This window comes from Hemicordylus capensis, chromosome 5, assembly GCF_027244095.1.
Source record: "Hemicordylus capensis ecotype Gifberg chromosome 5, rHemCap1.1.pri, whole genome shotgun sequence".
NCBI lineage: Eukaryota > Metazoa > Chordata > Lepidosauria > Squamata > Cordylidae > Hemicordylus > Hemicordylus capensis.
In genome coordinates, this window is record NC_069661.1 from 182,547,664 (window position 1) to 182,559,922 (window position 12,259).

Here is a 12,259-nt window from a genome sequence, read left to right on the forward strand (position 1 = left end):
GAGCGGAAGTGGCTGCTGGGCCTGGCTGTTCGACACAGAGGCCCTTTAGAACTGCGTGGTGCTTCAGCACGCCTGCACAGTTTGAATGTGCACGTGTGCTGGGGCGCCTCACAGTTCTCAAGGGCCGCTGAGCTGAATGGCCTGACCCAGCGGCCACTCCTGATCCACCTTCTGCTGCCACCACGGGGGAAATGCCTGCTCGACGCACCCCGCACCCCTTGGTCGCACACATGGTGGTTAGAATTACTGGCATGATCAGTGGTTTGGCCTCGTGGCAGCGGCAGCAGGAGCTAACGGTGGCGAGGCTTGTGGCGAAGCCCCCCGGAACTTGAAGGCCACGGACTGGGGCCCCAAGGTCCGGGGGTAAGAATGCCTCTGCCTGTCTTGCTTATGCTTGAGGATGTTATCTGGTAATGTCAGACTTCATCAGTGGGCCCCGTTAGCCCCAGGCTCTTTTTATTTGCCCAACTGCCATGGTCTGGAACCAACCAATGTAGCATGGGCTGTTACCAAGAGCTGATCAGTCACTAGCTTTTCTCACAGTAAACACTGGTCATAATACTCAGTTATAAATACTCTCAGTTGATTTATGATTTATTTATGATTTATAAATCATTGATTTGAGTTTTAAATCTCTATCCATTACCCTTCTCATCCACAGAGAGTGTAACCTGCTGCTACGTAAAACAGTGATTTCATTTAGAATTCACTCATTAGCCTCTTCAAAATTCTAAGAACTGATCTATAAAGTCAAAGATCTCCAACAGCACAAATGTGCCTAGCTATGGGCTTTAAGTATTCTTTGTATTCTCTGTTATTATTTATTTTACATCTAATAAGCAGAAACATTCAGATGGGGTTCCCAGCCTTAGGTTCCCAGATGTTGTTAAACTACCTCCCATGATGCCCTACAATGGCCTTTAGGCATTGTGGATGGGTATGATGGGAGTTCCAACATCTGGGAACCCAAGATGTCAATGGGAGTTTTTCTTTCTTTGATTGCATTCTCTGGTTTGTAGCAAGGGCCCTCTTTTCCCTGTAAAATGAGAGGCAGCCAGGCATGAGAAAGAGAAAGCATCCTCCTTCCAGGCTTCTTAGAATTAAAATGAATTAATTGAACTCAGCTTCTGATGAAAATTATACTGTATCTTCTTTCTGAGTGTATTAAAGCTTCACTTAGCAATCATCTGAAGTAACACACTCTCCCAGTTCTACTGTACACTAATAATATAGTCTCTAGTTCTGCTGCTTACAGTAATGCACTCATTTCCAGAATTTCTATATTAAGTCATGAAGATCAACACAGTGTGGTCAAGAGAAACCATTCAGAGCCCAAGTATAATAATGCACTAAATAGAATTAATGAGTAAACCTACCACTTCATGTAATTTTACGTGTTATTTTAGTTTGCATGGGTCATTAACATTCATTCAGAGTTTTGCTGTGTTCTTTGATGTGTACTAATAATGTTTCTTGTGGTTACACAGAAGAATGATTTCTAAATAAGCCTGCAATAAGAAAGATGCTGTAATTAAATCATAATAATTAACATGGATATTGGATTGCAATTTGGATAATTCATGCTTGAAAACAGGGGTTTTGTTCACATTAGAACAGCCAATGTACTTTAAATGGTTTAAAGAGCTTTGATGTCAATAACTCACTGATAGCATTCATGTGTATAGCACTTTTTAAAGTACTTTAAAGCCTTTTAAACAATTCTATTCTAGACCAGAGGTAATCAACTTCTCTATTCCCAGAGATATTCTATTCTTTGGACAGGGGTCTGGGGACCAGAAATGTATTTTACCACACAACCAGCATGGGAAGTCAAGCACTATATTACTGTCAGTACTACCTAGCAGTAAGGTCTTCTTAGTTATGGGATGTCGACGCTAGACATCTTCAGGGCATCACAGAGAATGCCATCTGCCCTAAGAATTCTAGAACATCTTAAAATAGGAAGGAATAAAACAGGAATGGTGCAGTAATGATTTCATAATGGTGCAGTAGCAGAAGGTGATTTGAAAGTGGGGAATATGTACTCTATGCCCTTGCCATGGTCAAATCACTTTCTTCTGAGGTTTAGAGTTTTAGCAGCTACACCTCTCTGCAAGGTGATATGATAACTGCGACCTTACCTTACCTGCCACAGTTACTCATGCCCTGGTAACCTCTCACTTAGATTATTGCAATGCATTGTACGTGAGGTTACCTTTGAAAATGGTAAGCAGAAGCTGCAGTTGGTATAAAATAGGGCTGCAAGATTATTAACTGGGACTGGATGTTTTGAGCATATTACGCCAGTGCTTCATCAGCTGCACTGGTTTCCAGTCCATTTCCAGGCCCAATTCCAAGTGTTGGTTTTAATCTTTAAAGCCTTAAATGGCTTGGGACCAGGTTACCTGAGATTTTGCCTTGCCCCATATGTCCCAACTAGGAGTGTGCACAGAAACGCCAAACTGCGGTCTGGCTCTGGGGTGGGGGGTGGCTTTAAGAGCGGGTGGAGGGTTTACTTACCCCTCCCGCCTCTTTCCCGTTCTGGCGCCATAAGTTTAGTAGTAATTGGGGCGGCAGGATACCTCCCTGCCGCCCCTTCCCTGCTGCTGCTCTGCAAAACTCCCAGAAGTCCTTTGCGCATGCACACATCATGCACGCGCTTCACGTCTCTGTGACGTGCACACATTGTGTGTGCGCTTCACGTCTCTGTGACGTGCGTGCATGCAAAGGACTTCTGGGAGTTTTGCAGAGCAGCAGCAGGGAAGGGGCGGCAGGGAGGTATCCTGCCACCCCAATTACTACTAAACTTACGGCGCCAGAACGAGAAAGAGGCGGGAGGGGTAAGTAAACCCTCCACCCGCTCTTAAAGCCCCCCACCCACCCAAACCGGACCGCCCAGGTCCGGACCATTCCGGAGGCCTTTAGAATGGCCTCCGGACCGGTCCGGGCCTATCCCTAGTCACAACCCAGACCTTAAGATCTTCTTCAGAAGCCCTCCTCTGGGTGCCCCTGCCAAATTAGGTGAGGTGGGTGACTACTAGGGAGAGGGCCTTTTTGGTGGTTGCACGCCATTTATGGAATAGCCTCCCCAGCAAGGTTCACCTGGCTTAATCACTTTGTTCTTTTAGACACCAGGTAAATAACTTTTTGTTCACCCAGGCCCTTTAAATTTTGATTTTCAGATTTGATTTGATTTGATGTTTAACTAATTTTAAAATGAGTTTTAAAACTGCTTTGTACTAAATTTTGTATTTTCTTTTCTCCCTTTTTATCTGTTATGATTTAATGTGTTATGTGGTTTTATTGCATGGTTTAATCCTAAACTGTGAGCTGCCCAGAGAACAATTTGTTATGGGGAGGTTGATTATTGCTGATGTTGTTATTTAGATCGCAACGTAGATCCAAGCAGAACCTTTCTTCAGGGGACTACAACATATAAAATATACCAATAAAGGATAGTAAGGAATAAATATAAATGGAACTATATGAAATTACACACAATTTTAAAAATAGATAAAAACAAGCCATGATTATAACCTTATAAAAAAGGAAGTAAGATAAACCTCAAGTAGAAAGACAAAAGAGGTTATAATAAATAACTCCTCACAGACTAGCAAGTTAAAATAGTATAGCAAAGATATGCAAACTAACCACAGTTATGATAAACAGCTTTTGGCAAATAAACTGGCACATACAAACAAAGGTATTTAAATAGACTAAACCACAGATAATAGTCAATAGCTATGTACAGACTGAGGCTGTTCTCATGTGCAGCCAAGACTGGGTTAGGCAGGAAAGCCTGGGCTTGGTTGCCTCGGGGAACCCACGGGAACCGATTGGCTCCCGGTGGTGTCTTAGTGGCAAACCCACCTAAGGAGCCTGCTTTAGCCAGCACTAGAGCCCCTGGTGGCGCAGTGGTAAAACTGCCGCCCTGTAACCAGAAGGTTACAAGTTCGATCCTGACCAAGGGGCTCAAGGTTGACTCAGCCTTCCATCCTTCCGAGGTCGGTAAAATGAGTACCCAGAATGTTGGGGGGCAATATGCTAAATCATTGTAAACCGCTTAGAGAGCTTCCAGCTATAGAGCGGTATATAAATGTAAGTGCTATTGCTATTGCTATTGCTAAAGCATTGACGGGTGCCTGCCTGGCACTGGGGAGATCCCCACAATGCACCGCACACTCACATGGTGCATTGTGTGGTCTCCAGGGGCTGGGATGTGTTGTGGGCAAGAGCAGCCCTGCTTGTCTGGGAGTGCAATTTGTGCTCCCAACAGCAGAACACAGTCATCTGTGGGGAAGATGAGTAAAACGTCTTCCCTCCGCCACTTGCCACCAGCCTGCCACCCAAAAAATGACTTCCCTTTATTCGTAATAAGTTGGTTGGTATTTTGCACATCAAGCACCCTCAGCCCTAAAAGCACCCTCTCTGCCCATTCCAACACAAGCCTCTACTTCCTGTCCAGGTTCTGATATACAAAGATTAGTCGTGATGTCAGAACCCACCAATCCCAGCATATTCTGCTCAATTTATGTCAGGAAATCTGACATCTGTAACTCATTTTAAATCTCAGTTACAGATGATGGGTTTTCTGATAGAAGTAGGGAAGGATATGCCGGGATTGTGATGTTCGAACCTATAAATATTGGCATATTGGATCCTGGACCGGAAGCAGAGTCTTCTGTCAGGATGGGGGGAGAGATCACTCCGGGGGTTGTGGGTGCTAGCTCGCGTGAACCTCAGGTGCTGCGGTTGCATGTGAACCCACTGTATCTTCATTTGTTTTCTTCTTTCCATTTTTAAACAGCTATTTCTATAAACACAGAGCCTTTTGAACACACAAATATCCGGACAACCTCCTGCCTCCTCTGAGAAGCAGCCATGACAGTCTAAAGAAATGAGAACATGGGATCCCTTTTTTTAAAAATTGGCTAAAATCTCTACAGTCAGCTGTTTGGTGCAGAAGGGAGATCAGAGGGTCCTGGATCTACTTCCTGCTCCCCTTCTAAATAGGGATGTGCACGGAATGTGCAGCGTGCGTGTGACGTAGGCGGTGCGCGCATACATGGTGGCGCCACGCCGCAACGAACACATGCGTGCTCCTGTTACTGAGACTTCCTGGCAACGACAGGGGCAGGGGTGGCAGGGAGGAACGCTGCCGTCCCCAAAACTTCGATTTAAACTGCAGCTCCGGAGGGGGAAGAGCGGCAGGAGGGGTAATTTCTACCCCGCCGCCCTTAAAGGTAGACCCCCCCTCAGTGCCGGACCGGTCCGGTTCCGAACTGGTTCGGAGGCCTCCAAAATGGCCTCCGAACTGGTTTGTGCACATCCCTACTTTTTAATAGCTGATAATAGAATCCAGAAGAAAGAGCTGTGGCGCACAAGGACAAGGCAGTGGAATAGAATCAGGAATATTTATAGTTTAATGCAATAGATAATTTTTACAGAGAGGCAAGAGCAGATTGCTTTCAATGCTCTTGCTACTGGTTTTGTTTTGTTTTGTTTTGTTTTGTTAGCCCGCCTCTACTCCAGGACTGGACTAAAAGTAACTAAAGCACCATTCAAAAGCTGGCCTGGATCAAGGAATACATTAAGTAAAAACAAACAAACAAAACACCACACTGATCAGTGGAGTTTTAGCTATTTTTGCAGAAAGCCCTTACAGCCCATCTGTTGAGATCAGCTGGATGGAGTCAAAGAGAATTTGGGTCGGCCAAAATATGTATCAAGTGCCTTGGAATGTGTCCTTAGCATGAAACATGGAATGCAGAGTTAGTGCTGAGCTGGGCTAGTGCTAGTAGAGCATATCATTAGTTAAAACAAAGGTCCTCCTTTTACTGCCTTATGGAAACACTGATTCGTGTTGTGAAATGAGAGGACATAGCATCACATCTTCAGTAGAAGTTCTAAAGGGCATAGCCCTGAGCAAGGAGTTTACATGGTCGAATGCTGTGAAACCTGTTCCTCCTCTTCCCACCTTCTTGCTGTGCAATGTATAATTTAAACATAGTAGTGAATAACTGATGCCCCGTGTGGTGTCAGAAATCTTCAAGAATAGTCTACATGGGCAGCACTGTAAGATTTTGATTCATGCTGTGCCTTTTAAGATGCTGATTCTGCAGTATGTTCCTCTCTTCCTTTCTCCCTCTGTATACTAATGACAAAACCTGACCTGTCTTCTATTACCACAGAATACTTTATGTGGAAAGAAAAAGACAAGAATATAACTTTTTCAAAGACATTTCCTGCATTGCTTATTAGTATTCCGTGTGCTCTGCTCAGCAAGTCATGCCAATTTTCTTTAATTATTGCAATAATGAGAACGCTTTCGTTGATATTTTCAGCAGGCTCAGGACAATTCAATGCAAATGTCATTCTATATTTTCTGACTTTGCAATAAGGTGAACTAGAGATGAAATAACATATACACGGCCCCTTCAGTTTTGTTAGACTGCTGCCAGTTATGCTTCTTAATTATGATTGTGATATGTGTGATGCCAACTGAACACTTTGAAACAAAATGTCTATTTTTTGAAAAGACATAAAATGTCTATTTTTGTGACTGGATCTCCCAAAATTTTGATTTTTCACTTAAAAGCATTTGGGATTGGATATCAGTCACCACCGTTAAGCAAAACTGAGAGAAGACCTAGATGTCATATTAGCAAATGTTTGGTCATTACCCTTTGTGTGATTAAATAACTGCAATGTTGGGGTGGGAAGCTTGTAGGGAAAGATTAGTAAGATGTGGCTGGGGAGAGAAGGTTGTTTGAAGAGCCAGTAGTGGGCAGAGTTTCAGACTATGGTTTGGAAGATCAGGGTTCAGTTCCTATGAAGGGTTCAAATAAGTCATGAAGCATGAGCTCAGACCAGGCATGATCACGGAATTGAGATTTTTAGGTTGAACCACATTCTGAGGGATCAGATCAGTTCTCATCCAGTCATTTTTTGGTTCATTTTTTTATGTTTTTGCTTTCAAATTTACAAATATTTTTCTGTATGCTTGTAAATCCCCCTAAATATGCAGAAATCCACACATTGTTTCTAGGTTCTTCCATCATATTGATTGATTGATTGATTGATTGATTAAGTGCCGTCAAGTCAGTGTTGAGACCACATAGATAGATTCTCTCCAGGATGAGCTGTCTTCAACTTGGCCTTTAAGGTCTCTCAGTGGTGCATTCATTGCTGATGTAATTGAGTCCATCCACCTTGCTGCTGGTTGTCCTCTTCTTCTCTTTCCAACTTTTCCCAGCATTATGGACTTCTCGAGGGAGCTGGATCTTTGCATAATGTGTCCGAAGTATGATAGTTTCCATCGTATACTGGTAGGCATACGATCACCAAATTCATTACTGGAATATATGGTATTCATTACATGCCACTCCTATTGCCTTGATGTAACAAGTGGTGTAATGTGTAAGAATACCTATTGTCTCGAGCATGGAACAGGTTCTGATACACATCTTCTCCCTCCCTCCCTCTTAAAAACCGTATAGCATATTTACATGAAAAGAGACTGTTGATTTCTTAAAGAAAACATCACTTTGCCTGCTGCTTCTTCCCCACTGGAAGTCATAATCCTTCTATTTGTGACATGACAATTGGGTTCCTTGTTGCTGAAATTATGCTAAAAGACAACAGAACTGTGCCTCTGAGGCTGTGACCTCTCACGAATACCAAAGTCTTACGGGGTCTTTAGTGAAATGGTAGGATCAGCCCCATGGGGACGATGACAGTAGCTGTATCTATTATTCCGAAGAGCACCAAATAGATCCTATTTTCACACAAATTGTGACCCCTGCATAAGAAAGAAGGACAATCCTGACATGAATTGAACTTTCTTTTCTCAAGCTGGAAACTTTCTCCAGTTTGCAATATGATCTGTTTTGCTGTATTCCAAGAAACATAGATATAAATGTTGCATATAGGACAAAATGTTCAATGTCAATGATTACATGTCTTGTTATGATGATATCTCAGTGGCAAGTCATTTGTACCCATGTGTTTCACTGTCACTTTACTCTTCTATAGAAAAAGAAAGTGGGGAAATGGGTATAGTGGGGGAAATGGGAAGTGGTGGTAAATGGCAATGATCTTTCTCCTGAACATAATGCCTGCCTTCTTTCTTTTTGATTGCCTTCCTTCTTCTTTTGACTAACTACATTTGTTCCACTCGTAGGACCTCTGTTTGTGACTCTATTTTAAAAAGTTAACCCATGTTTTGCTTTGTTTGTTTTTGCCAGTGTTCAGAGTTTCTGCTTCATGTACAGGTTTGAGAGGTCGCTCATCAAGGTGGCTTCTGGTGGGCCTCCCCTGACCTGTGTGAGCCCCCTCACATTACAGTGGACATTTTCAGCTGGCTAGTCATAGCTACAACAGTGTTGTGGGCAGAAATCCCTGCCTGCCTCCGACCCCTCCTTGTTCTTATTAAAATGTTCTTGTTAAAATGAATGGCAATCTTGCTGAGGCCCAGTGGCTGATATATTGATTAACACTGCCCTTGTACAGCTAAAAAAAAAAAAGGCACCCAGGGGTGTTTTCCAGATTAGGTGCTGCAACAGATTTGCAACGTGTCCACTAAGTGCCCCTCCTGTGCCCTGCCTGTGCTTTGACATGGCAGTCGCTGTGCTGTCAACAGGGTTTTGTTCAAATTACCCATGCCTTGTTTCGGATTTTATTGATGCATTTTTTGCCCTACAACTCTGTAAATGCATTGCAGGAAAGTAGCTGTATTTTTCCAATTTAGAAGGCTTGCCCCATTCTTTGTGCATTGCAGTGTGGACAGGTGTAGAACCCTGAGAAGGGGATTAGTGGGAAGCAAAAAGGTGTGTGTCTGTGTGTGTGCTGGGGGAGGGGCGACAGGGAGTGTTGGTGGGACAGAATCTGCTTTTAGATTAAATGCTTCTGGATCTATGTGGAAAGAGCTTCCTTTGGCCACTGTGCTGCAAATTTCTCAAAGGCATTTCTATGGGGGAAGGAATCGCCAGGACAACGAGAGCCTCTTTCTCGCAGAGAAAAGCTGCCATTTTGAGATGGAGCCTATCAGCAACTTTGGTGGTGAGCTGAAGAAAGAAGGCTCAAAGTGCATTGTTGAGTCAGAAAGAAAGGGAATCAGGAGCAAAGAAAAGCTGCCCTGCCCCCATTCTGCTTTTATCAGCGAAAAAGAGTGCAGGTTTCTTTGCCAACAAAACCAACACAAACACATAAATGAAAGAGCTCACCTCCTGCCTTTCAGATTTATACTCACTGCATAGTGTGTGGGTGTCCTGCCCGCCAGCTCGTGAGTCCCAACTTGCTTTACAAGAATCACTTTTATTTGACTACATGCAGATCCACAAGCTGTAAAGAAACACACACGAGCACACAAAAAACTGAGAGTCTGCAGCTTTCCAGCGGGAAAAACAGAAGGGGTAAGGGTGGAGACAAACAGTGTCTTATACTGATGGAAGTTAAAGCAGCCTCAGGTCATCTCGTTCCTCTCTGCCCCCCCCCCCGGCCCTTTTCTGCATTGCATATGAAAAGGAAGAAGGTGACAGAGGGGGATAAGGAGAACACAGAGGGGGGTAAGGAGAACGGCAGCTCAGGGAGGAGGGGGAGGAGGAGCTGCCTCTCTTTGGCCAGGAGGTGAAAAAGAGCTGGAAGCAAAGCTGGTCGTGACTTTCATCAGAAGCCCCCCCCCTTTCCTGTCCACCCCCAACCTCCCCCAACTTCCCCAAGTCCTGCTCCTGCTCTTTGGTGGTCCAAAGTTGCCTCGGCAAGCAAGCCCTATGGTGCGATCTGATCCAGCACTGGACCTGAGGAGGGGGTAGGAGGGCAGTCCGTTTCCCCTGATCTCCTCCTCCTCCACTGCCCCCCTCCCGTAGCCTTTGCAGGCTTTGCCTGAGAGGAATATCTGGCTCCTGTTGGTCCCCCAGGTACTGGGAGAATATGGACACTCCTGCCTCTAAAACAAGTGTCAGTGGATGGAAAATATGAAGGGCCACCCAGCCTACAATGAAACATTGAACAACCTTTAACTCTTGGTTTGAAACCGTTGTACTTTTCCATTGCAGTTTGCAATGCTTTAACTGATGCAAATCTAGTAGTCCAGAAAAGACCTAGCAGAGATATTGTTCCTACTTCTGAAGCTTGGGGGAAATGATTTTAGCCGATCTCCTCTTTCCCCAGAAGTGCTCTGAGCAGCATGAAATTATGTACCTGAGGGTTATGTAGCCCTCAAGGACATAATTTCACACTGCTCAGAATGCTTCTGGGGAAAGAGAAGATGAATGAAAATCCACCCCCCATGTGAGCCCCCACATTACAAAAAGGGGATGCTGTCAATGCAAACACGTCTTTTTTAGTTCCATGCTCACAGCATTAGTCAGGATGTTAGCCAAAAAGAGGGACACTTCACAGTGTCCTCTATAGGACTGAACCTGCCATTTAGATTGAAGTAACCTAATAAAAGTAAAAGCTAAACCTATGGACACAAGAGAAAAATGTAGCCTAGCATATACACAGACACAGTTAGGATCGAAATACCTGATTATGAATACATATTTGTCAAAACAAAGGAAAAAATAGCAAACTCATGATTTTGACAGAAAAAAATGTATTTTGTTATAAAATTAAGATGTATGGAAGGCAGTATTTGATTGCTTTGGGGATGTTAAAAGACACTTTCTGTAACAAATTATATGTCAGCCAAGTTGTGTTTATGCCTCTGAGGTTATTCTTAGAAGTTTGGTATAGAATACTGCAGGAATGGGTAAAACGTTCCCTATTGTTTATGTAGGTATTTACATTTTGCTGAAAAGGAATATTGCATGCTGAGAACATTTTTTCCTACAGAGAGAGATATGCAATATTTGCACTGATAGGATTTTCAAAATAGGGGCCACTATTCAGATTCTTAGTCATTACTAAGTCCCATTGAAATGACTAACTAGTCATAACCAACCTGTTTCTTTAATTTCAACAGTGCTTAGTCACAACTCACAAGTCTGGATGTTGCCCAATTAGTTCACAACCCAGTATTAACAGATTGTAATCATTTCTCCAAGAATCAATATTGTTTATACTTACTCTACTTCTATATTTGCTATTAGAAACAACCAATCAGCCACTGCAATTTATTGGCTGACAAATGAAAGCATCCATGTACAACTCTTAGTCTGGATGCTACTCATTGTATTTCTTGACTTCTAATTTAAGCCATTATGGTTCTGTGAGTGAAGTGCTTAAGTTAGATTCTGAATTTAGACTCTGAATTTAGACTTATCATATTGACCGCAGGTGCAGTGAACCCATGGTTCTCTTGCCCGTCCCCCAACACTCTCCCAGATGAGCTGGCACTGTGGTCTTGGAGCCTGCAAGGAGGCGATAACTGGCTGTGTGGGCTTTCTGAGAGCAGGAAAGGAGTGCTGTGCCAGCCAATTACATTTAAGCAGAGGGTGGAGCTTTCTCCCTTAACTCTGGTTTGGGCAAGTTGCCCAAACCAAATGATACACTCCAGCCTCTGGACCCTCGATTTGATAAGTTAACCTTAATTGCAGCTGAGAGTTCATCTGGAGGCTGGTGGTGGGAATTGGAGCTGCAGCTGGGTCCTGGAACCATGGCTCTGATTGTTTGGACATCACGGGGGGCAACCTGAAGTGAGCTTGCCTGAGGTTTCCCGTGATGTCTGAAGGTGGCCCTATGAAACCTGAATTCAGATTCTATTTCAGCCACGTGCACTGGGAGACCTAACCCCCCTCCACACACATGTTTTTATTTTATTTTATTTTATTTTAACTAACATTTTAACTTTTTCTGCTTGTTTGTTTATTTGTTTGTTTGTTTTGTTGTAAACCACCCAGAGACGTGAATTTTGGGTGGTATAAAAAGATGTTAAATAAATAAGTTTAAATTATAATAATGAGTTTAAATAATTTTACACTCATTTTAAAATTAGTTAAAAATCAAGACAAATCTGAAAACCCAAATTTAAAAACCTGAATTTAAAAGGCCTTTGTGAACAAAAAGGTCTTTACCAGGAATCTAAAATAACAAAGTGATGAAGCCAAGTGAACCCCACTGGGGAGGCTATAAATGTATAAACAAATACATTTATAGACCACTCCATCCAAAGTATCTGGGCAGTGCACAAGTAGTTTAAAAATACATAAAACCAAACACCATTTAAGACACAGTGCTAAAAACAATATAAAAACAATTCAAAAACAATTTAAAGCCATTTAAAACTAATTAAAATACTTTTAAAAACAATTTAAAA

General features: G+C 43.0%; 2 long non-coding RNA genes across 6 annotated transcripts in view; one reads left to right on the forward strand and one right to left on the reverse strand.

Annotated features, from left to right (window-relative positions):
* The window catches only part of LOC128327664 (uncharacterized), a 146,824-nt gene that overhangs the window by 83,723 nt on the left and 50,842 nt on the right, over nt 1-12,259 (forward strand). The gene's annotated exons all lie outside the window — the stretch shown is intronic.
* Nucleotides 1-12,259, reverse strand: part of LOC128327665 (uncharacterized) — a 75,266-nt gene that overhangs the window by 42,125 nt on the left and 20,882 nt on the right. For both annotated transcript variants that reach the window (XR_008308735.1, XR_008308736.1), the window contains one exon: nt 9,251-9,342. This is a non-coding gene — a long non-coding RNA (uncharacterized LOC128327665). The remainder of the gene's footprint in view (nt 1-9,250; nt 9,343-12,259) is intronic.